The following is a 19025-nucleotide window of genomic DNA, read 5'->3' on the forward strand; positions in this document are numbered from 1 at the left end:
TTCAGTTTTTCCCAATAAAACCAAAAATAATAATTGAATAACAATTATCATTTATCGGTGGTAAGCTCATTAATTCTTAAAAATCTTAAGTAATCACGAAACATTTCTAAAGTCATTCGGAAATGCTCGTACAACAGTCCCAAAATGCTCCAAAAATATACGATACGATTTCATACCCTTCAACATTTGATTGAAGTCCGTCAATCCATTAGAAACGGACAAAGGTGACACATTACTCCATATTGCTTGATATGCATGTATGTAAGTTAGGCCGGGTTGATTTGTGGGGAGGCAAAAAAATCGCCCATTGCTATGTGAAAATCATATTCTAGGGATCAAAATAAGAAACTTTGCCGAAGGAACAATACTTCTAAAACGAATTCTGATGTCCCCCCTTTGGATCGTAGGGGCAAATTTTGAAAAATCCCACTTTGAAATGCCTATGTTTTTTCTTTTTGGAGTTTATTTTTCTCTTTAGAAATGTATGTAGTCAGAACATATGTAAATGAAAAAATTAATTTAACTTAGTAATAGAAAAGAAATAAAAAAAATTATTAGAAATTAGCGTTTTTACAACCCCCCTTTAAAACCAGGGCATCACTGTGATGCATTTGCATGTCGTAAACATAGTTGTGTGGGTCAGATCGTAAAATTGCTTGTGTTGTTTTTTTTAAGCCACCACAAGACACAGCAGGTAGAATTGAAATTGCCCCTACCCAAAAGTTCGACCCAAAGGGGGGAACATCAGAATTCGTTTTAGAGGTATGGTTCCTTCGGCAAAGTTTCTTATTTTGATCCCTAGAATACGATTTTCACAGAGCAATGAGCGATTTTTAAATCGACCCGGCCTAATGTAAGTATGTCTTCTTCTTATGGAAAAAAACGATGTGTTCCCTTTTTATTGTGTTAATTGATTCCTTCAATGTAAGGGCACAGTTAACCCAAAATATTTCTGTTAAGAAAAATTAATGCATAACATTTTGGACAAAGGGCGTCGGATGAGAGACTCCTTCTAATGTATTGTAGGCAAAAATCTCCTTTCCCTATAAATATTTCGAATTCAAAATAATAAAATATCAATCAATAAGAAACAGCAATCATTTATTTCACAGATGACATAATTCAAATGAGTTTCGTAGATAATCGAGCAGTGTTTTGTCAAACTAATTCAACCAACTAATACTGACATTGACATTTATACCAACACACACTAAAGAATACCAGCTGACCTGTCACTAAAATGCCAACGGAAAAAATTATAACATTTTTGAAATGAGCTTTTCGTTGACAGTTGCACTTGTACTTGTCATTGACTTGGTTATTTATTTGACAGAAAATAATGGTCATGAAGCAAGGGCCAAAATAGCGAGCTGACAACAAGAATAGAGATTGGAAAGAAACGAGGATATACAGTCCGCGATCTACAAACAGTGCATAATAATTGGTTTGGTCAGTAAATCAGCTGTTTAATAGCATTCCTTATTAATTTTCTTACGAAGTCGTAGCTTCAGTGTGAATGACAATGTCAAAATGCGAAGGATTAGCATTTCAATATTTGTTATTATGTTAGTGGAAATAAAGTAGACATAAAACATAAATAAGAAATCAGCTTAGTTTCAAATGTCAGACTGATAGCACAAATATATTTTTTTAGCGCTAGCTTGCAAGAGTTAATTGGGCCTATTTTGCCTAGGAGGTCTAGTTGTGTATGTTTACCTTACAAGAACAAACACACGTAGTTACATACAAGTAACTTATTTTGGGTATATTTTCTATTCATGCGTTTAATTTAGCAAGCATTGGGACACAACTATTGTTCCGTATGCACAAAACCTAAGCAATTGCGTTCTCTTCAACTTTAACTCAGCCTGAAGCAGCCCATTAACCTCAAAATGTTACGTATACGCAGAGTAGCACTTGATGTTGTCAATCTCTTGTCTGATTCCTTAATTTTTTGTCAATAAGGCCCGTTTTCACCATCTCTAGAAAATTAACTGGAACATAACAATTCTTCAGATAGCCTCATTTCACATTTTCGCTATAACCGACGCAGGATGATCAACTTTGAGTTAAATCGATAATTACGAAAGTTTTATAAAAGAAATTTCGTAAATCAATTGGCGCTTAACACTTTAAATGGTTATGGCCGTCTAACAAGGCGTGCCAGTCGCTTCTTCTTAGGCTTAACTGAAGCCAATTGGTCACATCAAGGGAATTCAAATCATTTTCCACTCGCTCCTTTCAGCGGAGTGGGGGCGCTCTTCTTCCTCGGCTTCCTCTTCTTACCCGGAGCGTCATCTTTCATTCGCATAACATGGTCTAGCCAGCGCAGGTACTACGTTTTAATACGCTGGACAATGTTGATGTCTGCGTAGGGCTCGTACAGCTCATCGTTAAATCTTCTTTGTCACATGCCGTCGCCAACGCGCGAATCTTTAGAAGAACTTCTCTCTCGAACACTCCTAGAGCAGCTGCATCTAATGTTGTCACGGTCCATACTTCTGCACCATAAATTAGGACGAGTACGATAAGTGATTTGTAGAGCGTGATTTTGGTTTGCCGAGAGAAGGCATTACTTTTCACGCCAGCGGGTTAGGGGCCTTCAAAAATATACCTGCGGCAGGTATGTCTGTCGTAAGAGGCGACTAAAATTCCAAATTGATTGCGACCTTGTTACCGGAACGTACCGGATCTGTATCCGGCAAAGGACCATCAACATCGATAACACTTTCCAAGGCCTTCTGGGAGTGTCCTTATCGCTACAACAACGACAACAACAGCAGGCTTCACTTTTCACCTGCCTACCTAGTCTAAAGTAGCATTTATTGTCAAGAGTGGTTCTTCGCTGGAGTTCAGAGCTGATGTTGTTGTTTGTGTTAATGCTGGCCTGCAAATAAACGAAGTGTTACCAATTTGTTATCAGCGTATACAAGTTATCGATTTCGTTATCAAAAATAAAACGATTTGCTATCAAAAGGTTATTGAATTCTTATCGGAGTATTACCAGTTTGTTATCGCTATGTTATCGATTTGTTAACAACTCGGCTTGTTATGATGAAGATATCTATACAATTTTAACACGAATTCGATGACAAATGTGTAACATTTCTATATCAAGCCAAAAACATTCCGATGAGTAGCAGATGACTCGGTAACCGATAAATCGATGATAATTATTCGTTATCGATAATAAGCCGATTATAAAACCATGTGCGCTGTTACTAATAAGAAGCCGGCGAATGCCTTCTTAAAAATCCCGGAGCTATTTGTTTCTTCTTCAACCCTGGGCGAGCTCTAGTTAACACAAACAATTTGTTTGAAGACGTTCTCTATATATTTACATATCGACTTTCACGAGTACGTGGTACTTACGATTTTTTTTTCTTTGTTGTTTCTCGGTTCTGCACAATTTACCTACAGTAAAAACATTCTGTTCTTCCAACCAAATACGAATTCAAATTGCTGAACTTTAGATAGAGGTCAACACAAAGAAGTGGGATATCTAGCTAGTTATTGGACCATATTGGACATGCACGTCGATGGCATTACGCTACCGACTGTCTTACACCCAAAGTATGACGCTCGATCAGGATCTACATCTTGGCATCTGATTGTAGAGGCCCCGCCTTTCAGGGACTTAAAATGATTGTTATGAACTGCTAGGAGAACTACGTTCTTAAAGCTAAATACCCTGAACTCGCTGAAGATAAAAGCAATCTCTCTAGGGAGACCCGCCTCACTCTAGCTCAACTTCGATCCGGATACTGCAAAAGGCTAAACTCTTACTTATCCAGAATCAACCCCACCATACTTAATGTCTGTCCTGTTTGTAACATGTCCCCACATTACACCAACCATCTTTTCAATTGTATTGTGAAGCCAACGCCAGGATGAGCTTCCCAATAAAGCGAAAGGAAGCTTAAGCCTCTGAGTATTGTAAAAGACTCCAAAATATTCCGCTTTCTCAAGCCGAATCCATAAAGCGCATGTACAAAATTTGATATAAGAAATCTTTAGGAGTGTTGAGCCAGCAGGTTCTTTCTACGTTACTCAACATATTAAGTGGAAGGTTTCGAAAACAACGGAGGCAATATTTTACCCAAAACGAGCAATCTACTAAATTGCCTAGAGCCACACCTGTTGGAGTTATTGGATCAGTGGTGGAGTAACCTCTCAAGGCAACAAAAGGTGTGCGAGAATTGCGAAACACTTCAAAAGAATGTGGAAGGGTACCTAGTAGGCTTGGGGATCTATTGAACTAAAGAATGAAAGAACTAGATCTTTTAATTGAACTAGTTCATTCAGTAAAGTGAACTAAACTTTTATCTAGCAACTTTGCAAATTAAAATTTCAAAATGTATGGCAACTCACTTCTTTGTCAAAATTAAAACAGCTGATCGCATTTCGCGTTCTTAACGCAATATCGTCATTTTGTGAAGTTTTATAATTTATTTTAGAAGTTTAGTCTTTTAAATGTAATAGTAAGTGTTTCCATTTTGCTTTCATTTTAACTAGAAAAATGTGTGCTTAATACATAATGATTTGTTTCAGATGCCAAAGCGAAGTGAAATATGGAAGCACTTTAAAGAAACATGTGAAGAAAACAAAATGAAATGCAAGTACTGGCGAATTTCCATAAATGTTGCTGGCGGCATATATGGTATTTAAATCAGGGAGTGAATAGATTGGACTTCCGAATTGAACTATTGAACTAGTTCGATTGGTTGAACAATAGTTCAATTAGGTGACCGAACTAAGAGCCAAAAGAATTAATTCGATGGACTGAACGAAGTAGAAGTGAACTAATCTTTTCATTGAACTAAAAAATCCAACTCTAGTACCTAGAAAGTCAGCCAAATTACTGTGCACATGTAGATATAGATCATTGAAATGTTTGTAAAATACAAGTATTAATAGGTTACGCTTTTATAATGGGCTGCAAGAATTGTCTCTCTATAAACGCATAAATTTGTCATAACAATTACATAAATATATTTGTATACATGTATGCATACATACACTCACGAAGTTTTCATTTTTAATTAATTAAAAAACTAAATTTAAAATAAATTAATAATGAAATTTCAGTGCCTCGCCACTTAATCGCTTCTCACTATTAGTCATAGGGCAATTTTATGCATGACAAAAATCTTGAATCTTTTGATGAAAGAAACAATAAATCAATTAAATTGCTATGATAAAAGAAACAAGTAAGGACGGTACTGTCTTCGGCTGTGCCGAAGACTTCATACCTTTCATGAATGGGGCTGAACAATAATCTTATCCCATTCGTAATCTCCAAACAATGCGCTGTATAAGATAAGAAATATATAGTGAAATACATACCTAAACGATTTTAGGATAAATATAAAAAAATGGCAAAAAACCCCCTTATATGAACGATCAGCTGTATGGGATATATATTATATATAGCTCCGATCGAAATGATTTTTACAGGGAATCATCTATGATATATTAGAATATATATCACCAAGTTTAACGTTTTTATATTGGAAAATAAGGGAGAAATCGCCAAAAATCTTTCTATCTGAACGATCGGTTGTATGGGATATATACTATATATAGCTCCGATTAAAGTGATTTTTCAGACAATCTTCTATGATATATTAAAATATATATCACCGAGTTTCACGTTTATACTTTCTAAATTGCGGCAGGAATGACCAAAATCGTCTTATCTGAACGATCGGTTGTATGGGAGATATATGTTATAGTGGTCCGATCCTACCGTATCCGACAAATGTCTAATATAATACAAAAATGCATCCTTGTGCCAAATTTCATTGAGATAACTCAAAATCTGAGGGACTAGTTTGCGTTCAAACAGACAGACGGACGGACAGACGGGCATGGCTATATCAACTCAGTTCGTCGCCCTGATCAATTCGGTATACTTAATGGTGAGTCTATCTTCTATATTTCTCAACGTTACAAACATCGGACCAAAGTGAATATACCATTTCATGTTCATGAAAGGTATAAAAATTGTGTAGATGGCAAATTAGTCAATTTATCTAACAAATCTGTTTCAAAATTTTGAAAATTCTTTAGAAAATAATTTTGGGACAGCGGCATTGTCAATGAAAAAATTTACATTTAAAGCAAATATACTCGAATTTATATAGATACATATGTACATACGTTGATATGTATGCATGTTTGTACATATATTAACATAGAATTGTGAGTGTGACTATTAATCAAGTTTCTATATACAAATAAACTTACCCACAATTGGACTCTCTAAGCAATAGACCCTTTGCATAAGTCATGCCTTTGAACTAAATAGTAAGCAAAAATGGTACGCAAATTTGCATAAGGCAAACCCGAAAAGTCGGAATAATAAGAAATATATTATGTTTTATTAAAGTAGCAATATATACACCTGCGAGTATAACAAAAGCAGCAAATATTATGTCTTCGCAAGTTTTATTAGTTATATTTTCCTTTTTTACGTTCGGTTATTTTAAATTTCAAAAACATTTTCGAAGAAATTCAAAAACTTTAAATGTGCATTCAGAGTTAAAAGAAACGATTTGAGTTGCATACTTTGTTTTAAAAACTTAAACCGAGAACTATCTAAATTCATGTGGCCTGAATATAATGGAGATATAGAAGCCAACGTCTCGCATTTTAATAATACCATTTACAGCCTATTCGAACGTAAATTTTCCTATGTTGGACCAACCCAAGTATGGTTTATCAAAGAACTGAAAGCTTTAAAAAATATAAAAACCCGGCCATTTAAGTTATACAAGAAATCAGGTTTAAGCAAAGACTACTTGCTGTATTCGATTTTACGTCAGCAGTATTTTGAACTCAATAAAGTGTTATAAGGCTTATATCTGTAAGGTAGGTAGGTTGAACTGGCCGGTCCATGAGGACCTCACATAGACTGATTGAGTCCGTAGTGTTACCAGAAGTTTGTTTTAACGACCAAACTGAAAAACCCTATCAAAAACCAGGACCTATGTTATAAAATAACTCCGTCCTCTTGGCAAATACTAGAAGCTTCCTAGGACTTAAGCCACTTGCTGCTTATAGATCTGACAGCTGTATCACTCCTAATAGCTGGAGTCTTAGCCTGGCAAGTGCAGGGCACGAGCACAGAACGTGCTCGATCGTTTCCTCCTCCAACCCGCACTTCCTACACCTGCTATCACTGACCAAGCCTAATTTAAAGGCATGCGACGCCAGAAGGCAGTGTCCAGTCAGAATACCCGTCATGAGTCTACAGTCCTCTCTTTTTAATGATAGAAGCAACTGTGTTAGTCTAAGGTTGTAAGACCTACACATAATCTTCGACACTTTACAGCCCCGCGCTTGAACCCACGCCTTTTCTGCTTGGTCGATCATGTGCACCTCTCGCATTCGCTTAATCTCGCCCAATCTAATTGGGACGTCTACGGAGCAAGCTTCAAGGGATGCACCCTTTTTAGCTAATTCGTCCGCTTTTTCATTCCCATCTATTCCCATATGCCCTGGGACCCAATATAGATGTATGGTTTTCCCTGTCCCGATTCTCTCCAGAGACTGCTTACACTCTAACACGCATTTAGATGCTGTGCTATGCGAGATTATTGCCTTAATTGCTGCTTGACTGTCAATATAAAAGTTAACACGGTTGCAGCTTAAGCTATTCTCTTCCAGGGTTTCTACTGCTTTGGTTACGGCTAATATTTCCGCTTGGAAAACGCTACAGTAATCCGGCAGCCTGTAGGATCTGCTTAATTCCGGATCAGCGCAGTATATCGCAGACCCTACTCCTTCCACTATTTTGGAACCATCGGTGTACACATGTATCGCCTCGTCCGCCATTTGCGCACCCTTGCGCCAACCGTCCACCTCTATTGTGGCCTTAAGATCTCCCTCAAAGTGCAGGTAGGGAATCATGTAGTCTGTTCGTCTTGTGACTGAGGACGCTATACTACTATGGCCATATGGTCGGTGCTCAAGCTGCCCCGAAGCATCGAGCCTGGTTGCGGTCGTTAACGCTTTGTTCTTTGCTACCAGGTCTACAGGTGGAATGTGCAGAATGGCATACAGTGCAGCCGTCGGGGTTGTTTTCAGGGCTCCCGTAATGCAAAGCATCGATAGTCTGCATACCCCCTCTAATTTTTTGAGGTATGTTGTTTTTTGTGTGGCTTTCCACCAAACAAGAACTCCATAGTATAGAATAGGGCTTACAATCGCTGTAAAAACCCAATGAGAAAGAGAGGGCGATAGGCCCCACGTACACCCCAGCATTCTTTTACATGCATAGAGTGCCGTTGAGGCCTTCTTGACCCTCTCCTCCAAGTTGAGCTTCCATGACAGCTTACTGTCTAGGATGATTCCTAGATATTTTGTGCAAGGTTTCTCCTGTAAGGTCACCGCTCCTAACTTAGGCCTGGTCCAATTTGGGACCTTGTACCTCTTTGTAAACAAGACCATATCCGTCTTCTCCGCATTGACTTTCAGCCCGACATTAGATGCCCAGGTATGAATATCCCGAAGCGCCCGATCCATCAAAGAACTAATCGTTGGAAGGCATTTTCCACTTATGACAATTGCAACGTCATCTGCGTAAGCCGTAAGTTTTACGGGTCCCTCATCGAATTGCCTGAGCAGTTGGTTGATGACCAGTGTCCACAGCAGAGGTGATAGCACCCCTCCCTGCGGCGTGCCCCTGTCCACTGATTTCGTGGCCTCGTACAATCCCCATTGTGATGTAATCTTTCTGCAATTTAACATGCAGCCGATCCATCTGATTAAGGCAGGATGTACTTTAATGTAATTAAGACCATCCATAATCGCCCATTTTGCAACATTATTGAAAGCCCCGGCAATGTCCAAGAAGACTCCTAGAGCATACTCCTTATATTCCAGGGATTTCTCTATGCTTATTACCACCCTATGCAATGCGGTGTCTACCGACTTGCCTTTGGTGTACGCATGCTGTGTTGTGGAGAGCAGCTTTTCATCCACGTTGGACTTTATGTACACATCTATCAGCCTCTCAAAGGTTTTGAGCAGAAATGATGTTAAGCTAATGGGTCTATAGTCTTTGGGATACACGTGACCGATCTTCCCCGCCTTTGGTAGAAAAGCTACACGAGCAGTTCTCCAAGAGTGCGGTACATGATTCAGTCTTATGCACCCATCGAATATTATTTTAAGCCATTCCACGACCGCCCTACTTGAGACTTGTAGCATGGCCGGGAATATACCATCTGGGCCCGGCGATTTAAACTTAGAAAACGTCTTCACTGCCCACTCGATCTTGGTATCGGTCACCAAGCCCGGCACCACTAGCTCCGTGATCGAAGTGTGAGTGATGTCTGCTGGTTCTTCTAAACCGTATCTGTAAGATAAAAAAGAATATTATCTGCAATCCAAAATCGTTTTATGGTTTCGTAGACTCCAAACGCAACGTAAAGGGGTTCCCTTCAGTTATGAAACACAGAGATTTTATATTCAACGATAAATAAGATATTGCAAAGTTCTTCGCATAATTTTTCAAATCTAATTATTCCGTAGATGGCTCTGTTCAGTCACACAATTACTTACTTACTTACTTTATATATTTATATTATTTATATTTATAAGCCTTTAACTAACTTGTTTAATCTATCATTGAAGTATGGCATCTTTCCGTCAGCGTGGAAAGAATCTTTTCTCATTCCTCTTCATAAGAACGGCAGTAGGTCTCTCATTGAAAACTATCGGGGCATAGCTGAGCTCTTCAAAAATCATTTGAAGCTATTGTTATCAGCCAGCTTACACTTCCGATCTCTACATCAATTGCTAGTTGCCAACACGGCTTTTGCAAGGGAAAATCCACAATTTCCAACTTGCTTGAATTCACAACTCATGTCTCAAATGGGTTTCGACCAGGTCTCGCACAATGGATATCATCTTATCTTTTTGGTAGAACTCAAAGAGTGATATTTAAAAATGCTTTGTCCGATGTCATTGATGTAAGTTCTGGAGTTCCTCAGGGCAGTCATCTTGACCCAATTCTGTTCTTGCTGTTTATAAACGATACTTCTACAATAATAAAGTTTTCTAAAATTTTGATGTACGCTGATGATGTAAAAATTTGTTTATCTATGCGTCAGGCGAAGAAAAGTCTCTTTTACAATCAGATCTGGACGCATTGCACAATTGGTGCACCATCAACTATATGCCACTTCATCTTAATGCAAATTATGTGCTTTTCTCGTAGATTACTTCAGCCAGCTTCCTACACTCTCAACAATTATAATCTTGAACAGGTATACAGTTTTATAGACCTTGGTGTTAATGTGGATAGTAAACTTAACTTCAACCTACATATTACTGCAACTGTTAATACGGCTAGAGGTGTTCTGGCGTTTGTAAAGCGACCCGTACGTTACGAATGCTCTTTATACAACATATGGTGCAATAATTTGGAACCCCAGCTACCAGGTTCATATTGATCAGCTAGAATCAGTCCAAAAACAATTCTTACTTCTCTCATTAAGAGATTTCCATTGGGATTCTACATATAATCTGCCACCTTATACTAATCCGCTGAAACTTGTTAATCTTCCCACCCTTGCTGGTCGTAGGGAAATGCTTGGAATTGTATTTAAGATTAAATTACTAAATGGTTCGGTCTCTAGCTCATTCCTGTTGAGCGAAGTAAACTTTAATGTCCCTTCCCGGCCTTCAAGGCATTTTAAACCTCTCTACCTAAAACATTGTAGAACAAATCTTGAATTAAATGAGCCCTTCCGCTGTTTGTGTCAGAATTACAACTCCCACTCTAGCACATTTGATGTTTCGGACTCGCTTTTTTGCATTAAAAAATCTGTTCTTTCCTCTCTTAATAGTAACCAACTGTCTGTACACCTCTAGGTGCGGCTGCAAGCGGGCGTCTGTCTTGGAGCAAGCGGCTCGCTATATAAACGTGCAAGTAATATTTTCACCCCCCGCTGAGCGGGTTGTGCGCTGGGCTTGGGACCCGCCACGTAAAACCATACTCCAATGAAATATAACAACAAGCCTCGGATAAATACACTCTCTATTGATGACGACCATGGCAAACGTTTGAAGGACAATGAATTGAGGGCATGCACCTGGAACGTCCGCTCCCTGAATGGGATTGGTGCAGATGCCCGGCTGGTTGATGTCCTCGTCAAAGCAAAATCTGACATCACCGCCATCAAAGAAACGCGTTGGACGAAGCAAGGAAGAAAGAAGATCAAAAATTGTGACATCTATTGGAGTGGCCATACGAATAAGCGCAGTTTCGACGTCGGATTCGTGGTGGGAGAGAGACTTTGTCGCCAAGTTCTGGCGTTCACACCTGTGGACGAGCGTCTCGCCGCTATCCGAATAAAAGCAAAATTTTTTAATATATCATTCATCTGCGCCCATGCGCCGACAGAAGAGAAAGACGATGAGGTGAAAGACACTTTTTATGAACAATTAGAACGCACATACGAGCGCTGCCCCCGTCATGATATAAAAGTCGTTCTCGGCGACTTTAACGCCAGGGTGGGCAAAGAAGGTGTTTTTGGCCCTACAGTCGGAAAGTTCAGCCTACACAATGAAACTTCTCCTAACGGACTGAGGCTGATTGACTTTTCCGGTGCTCGAAACATGGTCATATCCAGCACGAGGTTCATGCATAAAAAGATACATCGCGCTACATGGCTCTCTCCTGATCGAAATAGTCGCAATCAGATCGATTACGTTGTGATAGACGGACGGCATGCCTCCAGTGTTTTAGATGTTCGCACGATCCGAGGACCTAACATCGACTCGGACCATTATCTCGATGCAACCAAAATACGCACCCGCCTCAGCGCGGCTAAAGCCAAGGAACAAAAAACACAAGGAAAGCTAGACGCTTCAATCACAGCAGACTGCCAATGATTTCGCAACTCGACTCTCACACCTGTTCTCTGAGAGCACAACTCATCCTGAAGGAATACAGGAGCAGTGGGAGCATATCTCCAAAGCACTTCGTACTGCCGCCGATGAGAAAATTGGTTACCGGCGGCCACGAAAAAACAACTGGTACGATGAAGAATGCCGCGTTGCAACCGAAAGAAAAGACGCTGCCTACAGGGCTACGTTAAAAGCGAGCGCCACAAGAGGAGTGTGTCAATGCTATCGTGAGTTGAAAAGGGAAGCGAGACGCCTTTTCAGGAAGAAAAAAGCAGAAGCAGAAAGGCGTGAGTGCGAGGAGCTTGAGCTGCTAGCCACCAGGAATAACGCCCGAAAATTCTGCCAAAAAATACGGCGATAGACGGAAGGTTTTAAGACCGGGGCAAACTCCTGTAGGAATGAAAACGGCGACCTTGTAACTGATGTCCAGAGAGTGCTTAGATTATGGAGGGACACTTCTCTGCTCTCCTAAATGGAGGCAGCAATTCACCGCGCAGAGATGAAGAACCCGATCCCGCAATCGATGATGATGGAATATATGTCCCCCCGCCCGATTATGACGAAGTTAGAATAGCAATAACCAGATTGAAAAACAACAAGTCCGTGGGCGCTGATGGATTGCCTGCGGAGCTATTCAAGTTCGGCGGCGAGGAGTTGGTAAGGCGCATGCAGCAGCTTCTTAGCAAAATATGGGCGTACGAAAGCATGCCCGACGGTTGGAATCTAAGTGTTCTTTGCCCAGTCCACAAGAAGGGGGATACTGCAAAATGCACCAACTATCGTGGAATCAGCCTTCTTAATATCGCATATAAGGTCCTTTCAAGTGTATTGTGCGAAAGATTGAAGCCCACCGTGAACCGGCTGATTGGACCTTATCAGTGCGGCTTCAGACCTGGTAAATCTACCATCGACCAGATTTTCACAATGCGCCAAATCTTGGAAAAAACTCGTGAAAAGAGAATCGACACACATCACCTCTTCGTCGACTTTAAAGCCGCCTTCGACAGCACGAAAAGGAGCTGCCTATATGCCGCTATGTCTGAATTTGGTTTCCCCGCAAAACTTATACGGCTGTGCAAAATGACGTTCAGCAACACCATCAGCTCAGTCAGAATTGAGAAGGACCTCTTCGAGCCGTTCGAGACTAAACGAGGTTTCAGACAGGGTGACCCGCTATCGTGCGATTTCTTCAATTTGATGCTGGAGAAAATTATACTAGCTGCAGAACTCAACCGCACTAGAACAATATACTATAAAAGCGTGCAATTACTGGCGTATGCTGATGACATTAATATCATCGGCTTAAGCACCCGCGCTGTTAGTTCTGCTTACTCCAAGCTGGAAAAAGAAGCGGTAAAGATGGGTTTGATGGTGAATGAGGACAAAACGAAGTATCTGCTGTCATCGAGCAAAGAGTCAGCGCATATGCGCCTTGGCAACCACGCTACTGTTGGCAGCCATAATTTCGAAATAGTAAAAGACTTCGTTTATTTGGGAACCAGCATCAACATTAGCAACAACATCAGCACTGAAATCCAGCGAAGAATCAATCTTGCCAATAAATGCTACTTTGGACTAGGTAGGCAATTGAAAAGTAAAGTCCTCTCTCGGCGAACGAAAATCATACTCTACAAGTCACTTATCGTACCCGTCCTGCTATATGGGGCAGAAGCATGGACCATGACAACAGCAGATGAAGCGGCTTTGGGAGTGTTCGAGAAAGAAGTTCTTCGAAAGATTTATGGACCTCTACGCGTTGGCGATGGCGAGTACCGAAGAAGATTTAATGATGAGCTTTACGAGCTATACGCAGACATCAACATAGTCCAGCGAATTAAAACGCAGCGGCTGCGCTGGCCAGGCCATGTTATGCGAATGAAAGATGATGTTCCGGCCAAGAAAGTGTTTCTATCGGAACACGCCTATGGAAGCAGAGGTAGAGGGCGGCCCCCACTCCGTTGGAAGGATTAGGTGGAAAACGATTTAAACTCACTTGGTGTGACCAATTGGCGCCGGTTGGCGAAGCGAAGGAGCGATTGGCGCGCCTTATTGGACGGCCATAACCGTTTAGACGGTTAAGCGCCAATTAAGTAAGTAAGTAAGTATTCACAAACATATTGAATTCAATTTCTACTGATTCTATCCCTTATATGTATGTATATTTATTACTAATACGTCATTTAGTTTACTTAGCTGATGAGGTTTCCTCTGTAGCTGAGCAGTTTTAGATTTTGGCGGTTACCAAACCACTGCCTTACAGGATTAGCCTGATTTCATTGGACCACTTGAGGGCAGTGCGCTGTCACAACGTCCATTAACACAATGTTGATGATCAAAACATACTTACGAAATTACAATATAATGCAAAACCATTGCTAAAAATAGTTAAATCTAAGTGAAAATATTTAGAATTTCATGCTTTTTTTCTCTGGGTGTAAAATTTTTATTTAAAAAATATGTTTATTTAAAAAACTTAGAACTTCATTATTATTTACATTTGTAAAAGCAGTCGGTAAAAGGGGGTTATTACATTCAAAATGATGTGATGCCACTGCACAAAGTTTTCCATTTACAACGCCCGGTGTTCCACGATCTACCCAGCACCCATCAACTGTAGTATTAGCAGCACAAATCATTGATGGTGTGAAAGGTTTTCGTTTCCGGTTATAACGCGACGCACATTCAGTAGATCCAATAGAGGTCAAAACATTAGATAGGAGTGGTCTCGAAAGCTCCTGTAAATATCTCTCACCCCATCCAAAAACTCGTATTTCTGTGCACCTGTCAAATGAGCAACTACCAAGTTCTATTGTGTGTACACTGGGATGGCTCAGGTCGAACTTTTTATGCACTGTCACCACAGCAATATTCAAATGTTTTGTATCGTGTATATACCGTGGATAGGCTACATGTATCACTTTGCGATCTTGTTCTTGTTCCCTATTACATAAATTCGTTACGCCAGCTACAATGGAAAACGACTTCTTATCTCCATCCATACAACTTGCAGCTGTAACGACCTTTTGCGAAGTGACTATTGAGCCAACACAATCACATAAGCCTTTATCAATTATTGAGACTAAATAAGGACTTCTGTCTATAGTCCAATCTATGCCACCTTTCATACGATATTCCGAATTCGAATAACTCAAAATGCTGCCTAGCATGGCAAATAAGAGCGCTAAACAATTGCCTGAGACCATTTCAGTTTAAGACTATTTCCACCGGTTTTTAAGTATAAACTACACCAAGTTCAATTTTGTGGCCGCTATTTATACATAATTGGTTCGTGTGAATGAAAAATAAGCAAAACCGTTTCCTTCTAGATTCCAGGAATTTGAAGAATAAAAACACTTTTTTTCACTCAACCCATTTAGCCTTGAGTAAAGTTTTGGTTAGAAGTGCCTAATTAAAATTTCAATGCCCGTAATGATGAAAAATAAAAAATATTTATACAGCTTTTTATACTCAGGTGAACAGAGCTCACAAAGTATATTAATTTTATTCGCATAAGGGTAATCCGTAACGGCATAAACTAATCGAGATAGATATAAACTTCTATATATCAAAATGATCTGGGCGAAAAAGAAATTCTTTTAACCATGTCCGTCCGTCCGTCTGTCCGTTAACACGATAACTTGAGTAAATTTTGAGGTATATTGATGAAATTTGGTATGCAGGTTCCTGGGCACTCATCTCAGAACGCTATTTAAAATGAACAATATCGGACTATAACCACGCCCACTTTTTCGATATCGAAAAAATGCGATAATTCATTACCAAAGACGGATAAAGCGATGAAACTTAGTAGGTGGGTTGACCTTATGACGCAGAATAGAAAATTAGTAAAATTTTGGACAATGGGCGTGGCACCGCCCACTTTTAAAGGAAGATAATTTAAAAGTTTTGCAAGCTGTAATTTGGCAGTGCTAAATAAAAATTAACAAAATCGGATGAAGAACACGCCCATTTAAAAAAAAATTTTTTTTAAGTCAAATTTTAACAATAAATTGAATATTTTTACGGTATATAAGTAAATTATGTCAACATTCAACTCCAGTTATGATATGGTGCAACAAAATACAAAAATGAAAGAAAATTTCAAAATGGGCGTGGCTCCGCCCTTTTTCTTTTAATTTGTGTAGAATACTTTTTAAGCCATAAGTCGAACAAAAATTTACCAATCCTTGTGAAATTTGGTAGGAGCATAGATTCTATGACGATAACTGTTTCCTGTGAAAATGGGCTTGGTTGAAGCCACGCCCAGTTTTTATACACAGTCGATCGCTGGTTCTTCCGCTCGGCCGTTAACACGATAACTTGAGCAAAAATCGATATATCTTTACTACACTTAGTTCACATACTTATCTGAACTCACTTTATCTTGGTACAAAAAATGGCCGAAATCCGATTATGATCACGCCCACTTTTTCGATATCGAAAATTACGAAAGATGAAAAAAGTGCCATAATTCTATACCAAATATGAAAAAAGGGATGAAACATGTAATTGGATTGGTTTATTGACGCAAAATAGAACTTTAGAAAAAGCTTTGTAAAAAGTAAAAGAAAATGTTATTAAATTTTTCGTGCTCAAGGCCACGCATAAATAAAAACCAAATATTTTATATCTTACAATAAATATATTTGTTTAATGATTAATCGATATTTCGATCTCAATCTGAGATCATCCTCAGGACTAAAAAGATTACAAAACAATAAAAACACCAAAAAGTTCATTTTACGTACATCCCTATAACACAATTTACACTCTTGGCTGTGCCTGATCGACTAATTTAAAAAGATTACATATCAAACGAATATAACCAAAATAATGTAAACAAATAAATACCGTAAATATAAACAAATTTTGACAAAAACAACCATGTACAAATTTCTCCAACTGTACGTCGCGCTCAGCATACATATATATGTACATATATCTGCTACAGGTAAACTGTTGTTGTCTAACATTATAATACGAATATTGGTGGGACATTAAACTAACAAATTATGTACTCTCAAAGCGCTTTTTTGTTTCTGCTTATTAGCTGACTATAGGCCGAAGCACAATTTCCCGTGTCCGTTTTACAATTTATCCGTTTGTCGCTCTCTATATTGATAATATGAAGCATTTCAAGTATGTATCTCTTATTATATTGCTTCTCTTGTTGCAAAATTCTCACATTGTCTAAATCTGGACAATGTCCGTAGCGCTACAATGATGTGTTAAGGCTGTTTTGTTATCGTTCAAACTATTTCTGTTTTTATACCTTTCATGAAAATGAAATGGTATATTAATTTCATCACGAAACCCAAAATTGTAAGTCCTTAAAGGAAAATAGATAGACCCACCATTAAGTATACCGAAATAATCAGGTTGAAGAGCTGAGTTGATTTAGCCATGCCCGTCTGTCCGTCTGTCCGTATGTCTGTTTGTATGCAAACTAGTCCCTCAATTTTTGAGATATCTTGATAAAATTTGGTGAGCGGGTGTATTTGGGTGTCCGATTAGACATTTGTCGGAACCGGCCGGATCGGGCCACTATAGCATATATCCTCCATACAACCGATTTTTCAGAAAAAGAGGATTTTTGTCATATCTTACTCAATTTGAAAGATTGAAGCTTCAAACTTCACCATATAATTTCGTATATTGCACATATTGTTGCCTGAAAAAATTGATGAGATCGGTCGTATATATAGTATATATCCCCCACAACCGATTGTTCAGATAAGAAACTTTTCGTAATTACTGCCCTATTTTAAGAGCTAGAGGCTTCAAATTTCAACGAATGCTTACGTATATAGCATATATTGTTGTCTGAAAAAATCATTAAGATCGGTGGTATATATTGTGTATATATGGTGGTATATATAGTATATATATATAGTATACATATATATTTTTGCAATTTTAGCCCTATTTTAACAGCTAGAAGCTTCAAATTTCACCGAACGCTTACGTATATAGCATATATTGTTGTCTGAAAAAATCATAGAGATCGGTTGTATATATAGTATATATCTTATTCAACCAATTGTTTAGATAAGAAACTTTTCGCAATTTCTACCCCATTTTAACAGCTATAAGCTTCAAATTTCACCGATTGCTTACGTATATAGTATATATTGTTGTGTCAAAAAATCATAGAAATCGGTGATATATATAATATATATGATGGTATATATAATATATATATAGTATATATATATTTTTTTTTTGCGATTTCGGCCCCATTTTAATAGCTAGAAGCTTATATACTTCATTTAAACTGTCATTTTTGCCCCTTTTTTACGGCTAGAAGCTTCAAAATTCATCAGATTTCATCAAATAGTTACGTTTAGGTCATATAATTTGATTCGTAGTCATAGTTTTTACACGCAGACCACAAAAAACCTGAAACTTTGCATCCTCACACAAAGTACCTACCTATTTTTATACTCAGTTGAGCAGAGCTCACAGAGTATATTAAGTTTGATTGCATAACGGTTGGTTGTACAGGTATAAAGGAATCGAGATAGATATAGACTTCCATATATCAAAATCATCAGGATCGAAAAAAATTTTGATTTAGCCATGTCCGTCCGTCCGTCCGTCCGTTAACACGATAACTTGAGTAAATTTTGAGGTATCTTGATGAAATTTGGTATGTAGGTTCCTGAGCACTCATCTCAGATCGCTATAAAAATGAACGATATCGGACTATAACCACGCCCACTTTTTGGTCCACCTTTATGGCGATATTTCGAAACGACGTCCACCTATAGTACTAAGCCCCACGCCCTTTTAAAATACTCATTAACACCTTTCATTTGATACCCATATTGTACAAACGTATGCTATAGTCACCCCTGGTCCACCTTTATGACGATATCTCGAAAAGGCGACCACCTATACAACTACCACCACTCCCTTTTAAAACCCTCATTAATACCTTTAATTTGATACCCATATCGTACAAACAAATTCTAGGGTCATCCCTGGTCCATATTTATGGCGATATCTCGAAACGGCGTCCACCTATGGAACTAAGGATCACTCCCTTTTAAAATACTCATTAGCACCGTTTTTTTTGATACACATATTGTACAAACAAATTC

At 38.8% G+C, this 19025-nt stretch overlaps 1 protein-coding gene and 1 long non-coding RNA gene across 9 annotated transcripts in view; one reads left to right on the forward strand and one right to left on the reverse strand.

Moving 5' to 3' along the window:
• LOC137251255 (TWiK family of potassium channels protein 7) overlaps positions 1-19025 on the reverse strand; it is a 157945-nt gene that overhangs the window by 89800 nt on the left and 49120 nt on the right. The window lies entirely within an intron of this gene.
• On the forward strand, positions 4418-5014 carry LOC137251257 (uncharacterized). 2 transcript variants are annotated; one of them, XR_010953194.1, is made up of 2 exons: positions 4418-4481; positions 4552-5014. It is a non-coding gene; the product is annotated as an uncharacterized lncRNA (long non-coding RNA). The 2 variants fall into 2 exon arrangements; XR_010953195.1 differs by having other exon boundaries at positions 4434-4475.

The sequence above is a fragment of the Eurosta solidaginis genome, chromosome 4, assembly GCF_040869045.1.
Source record: "Eurosta solidaginis isolate ZX-2024a chromosome 4, ASM4086904v1, whole genome shotgun sequence".
Lineage (NCBI taxonomy): Eukaryota > Metazoa > Arthropoda > Insecta > Diptera > Tephritidae > Eurosta > Eurosta solidaginis.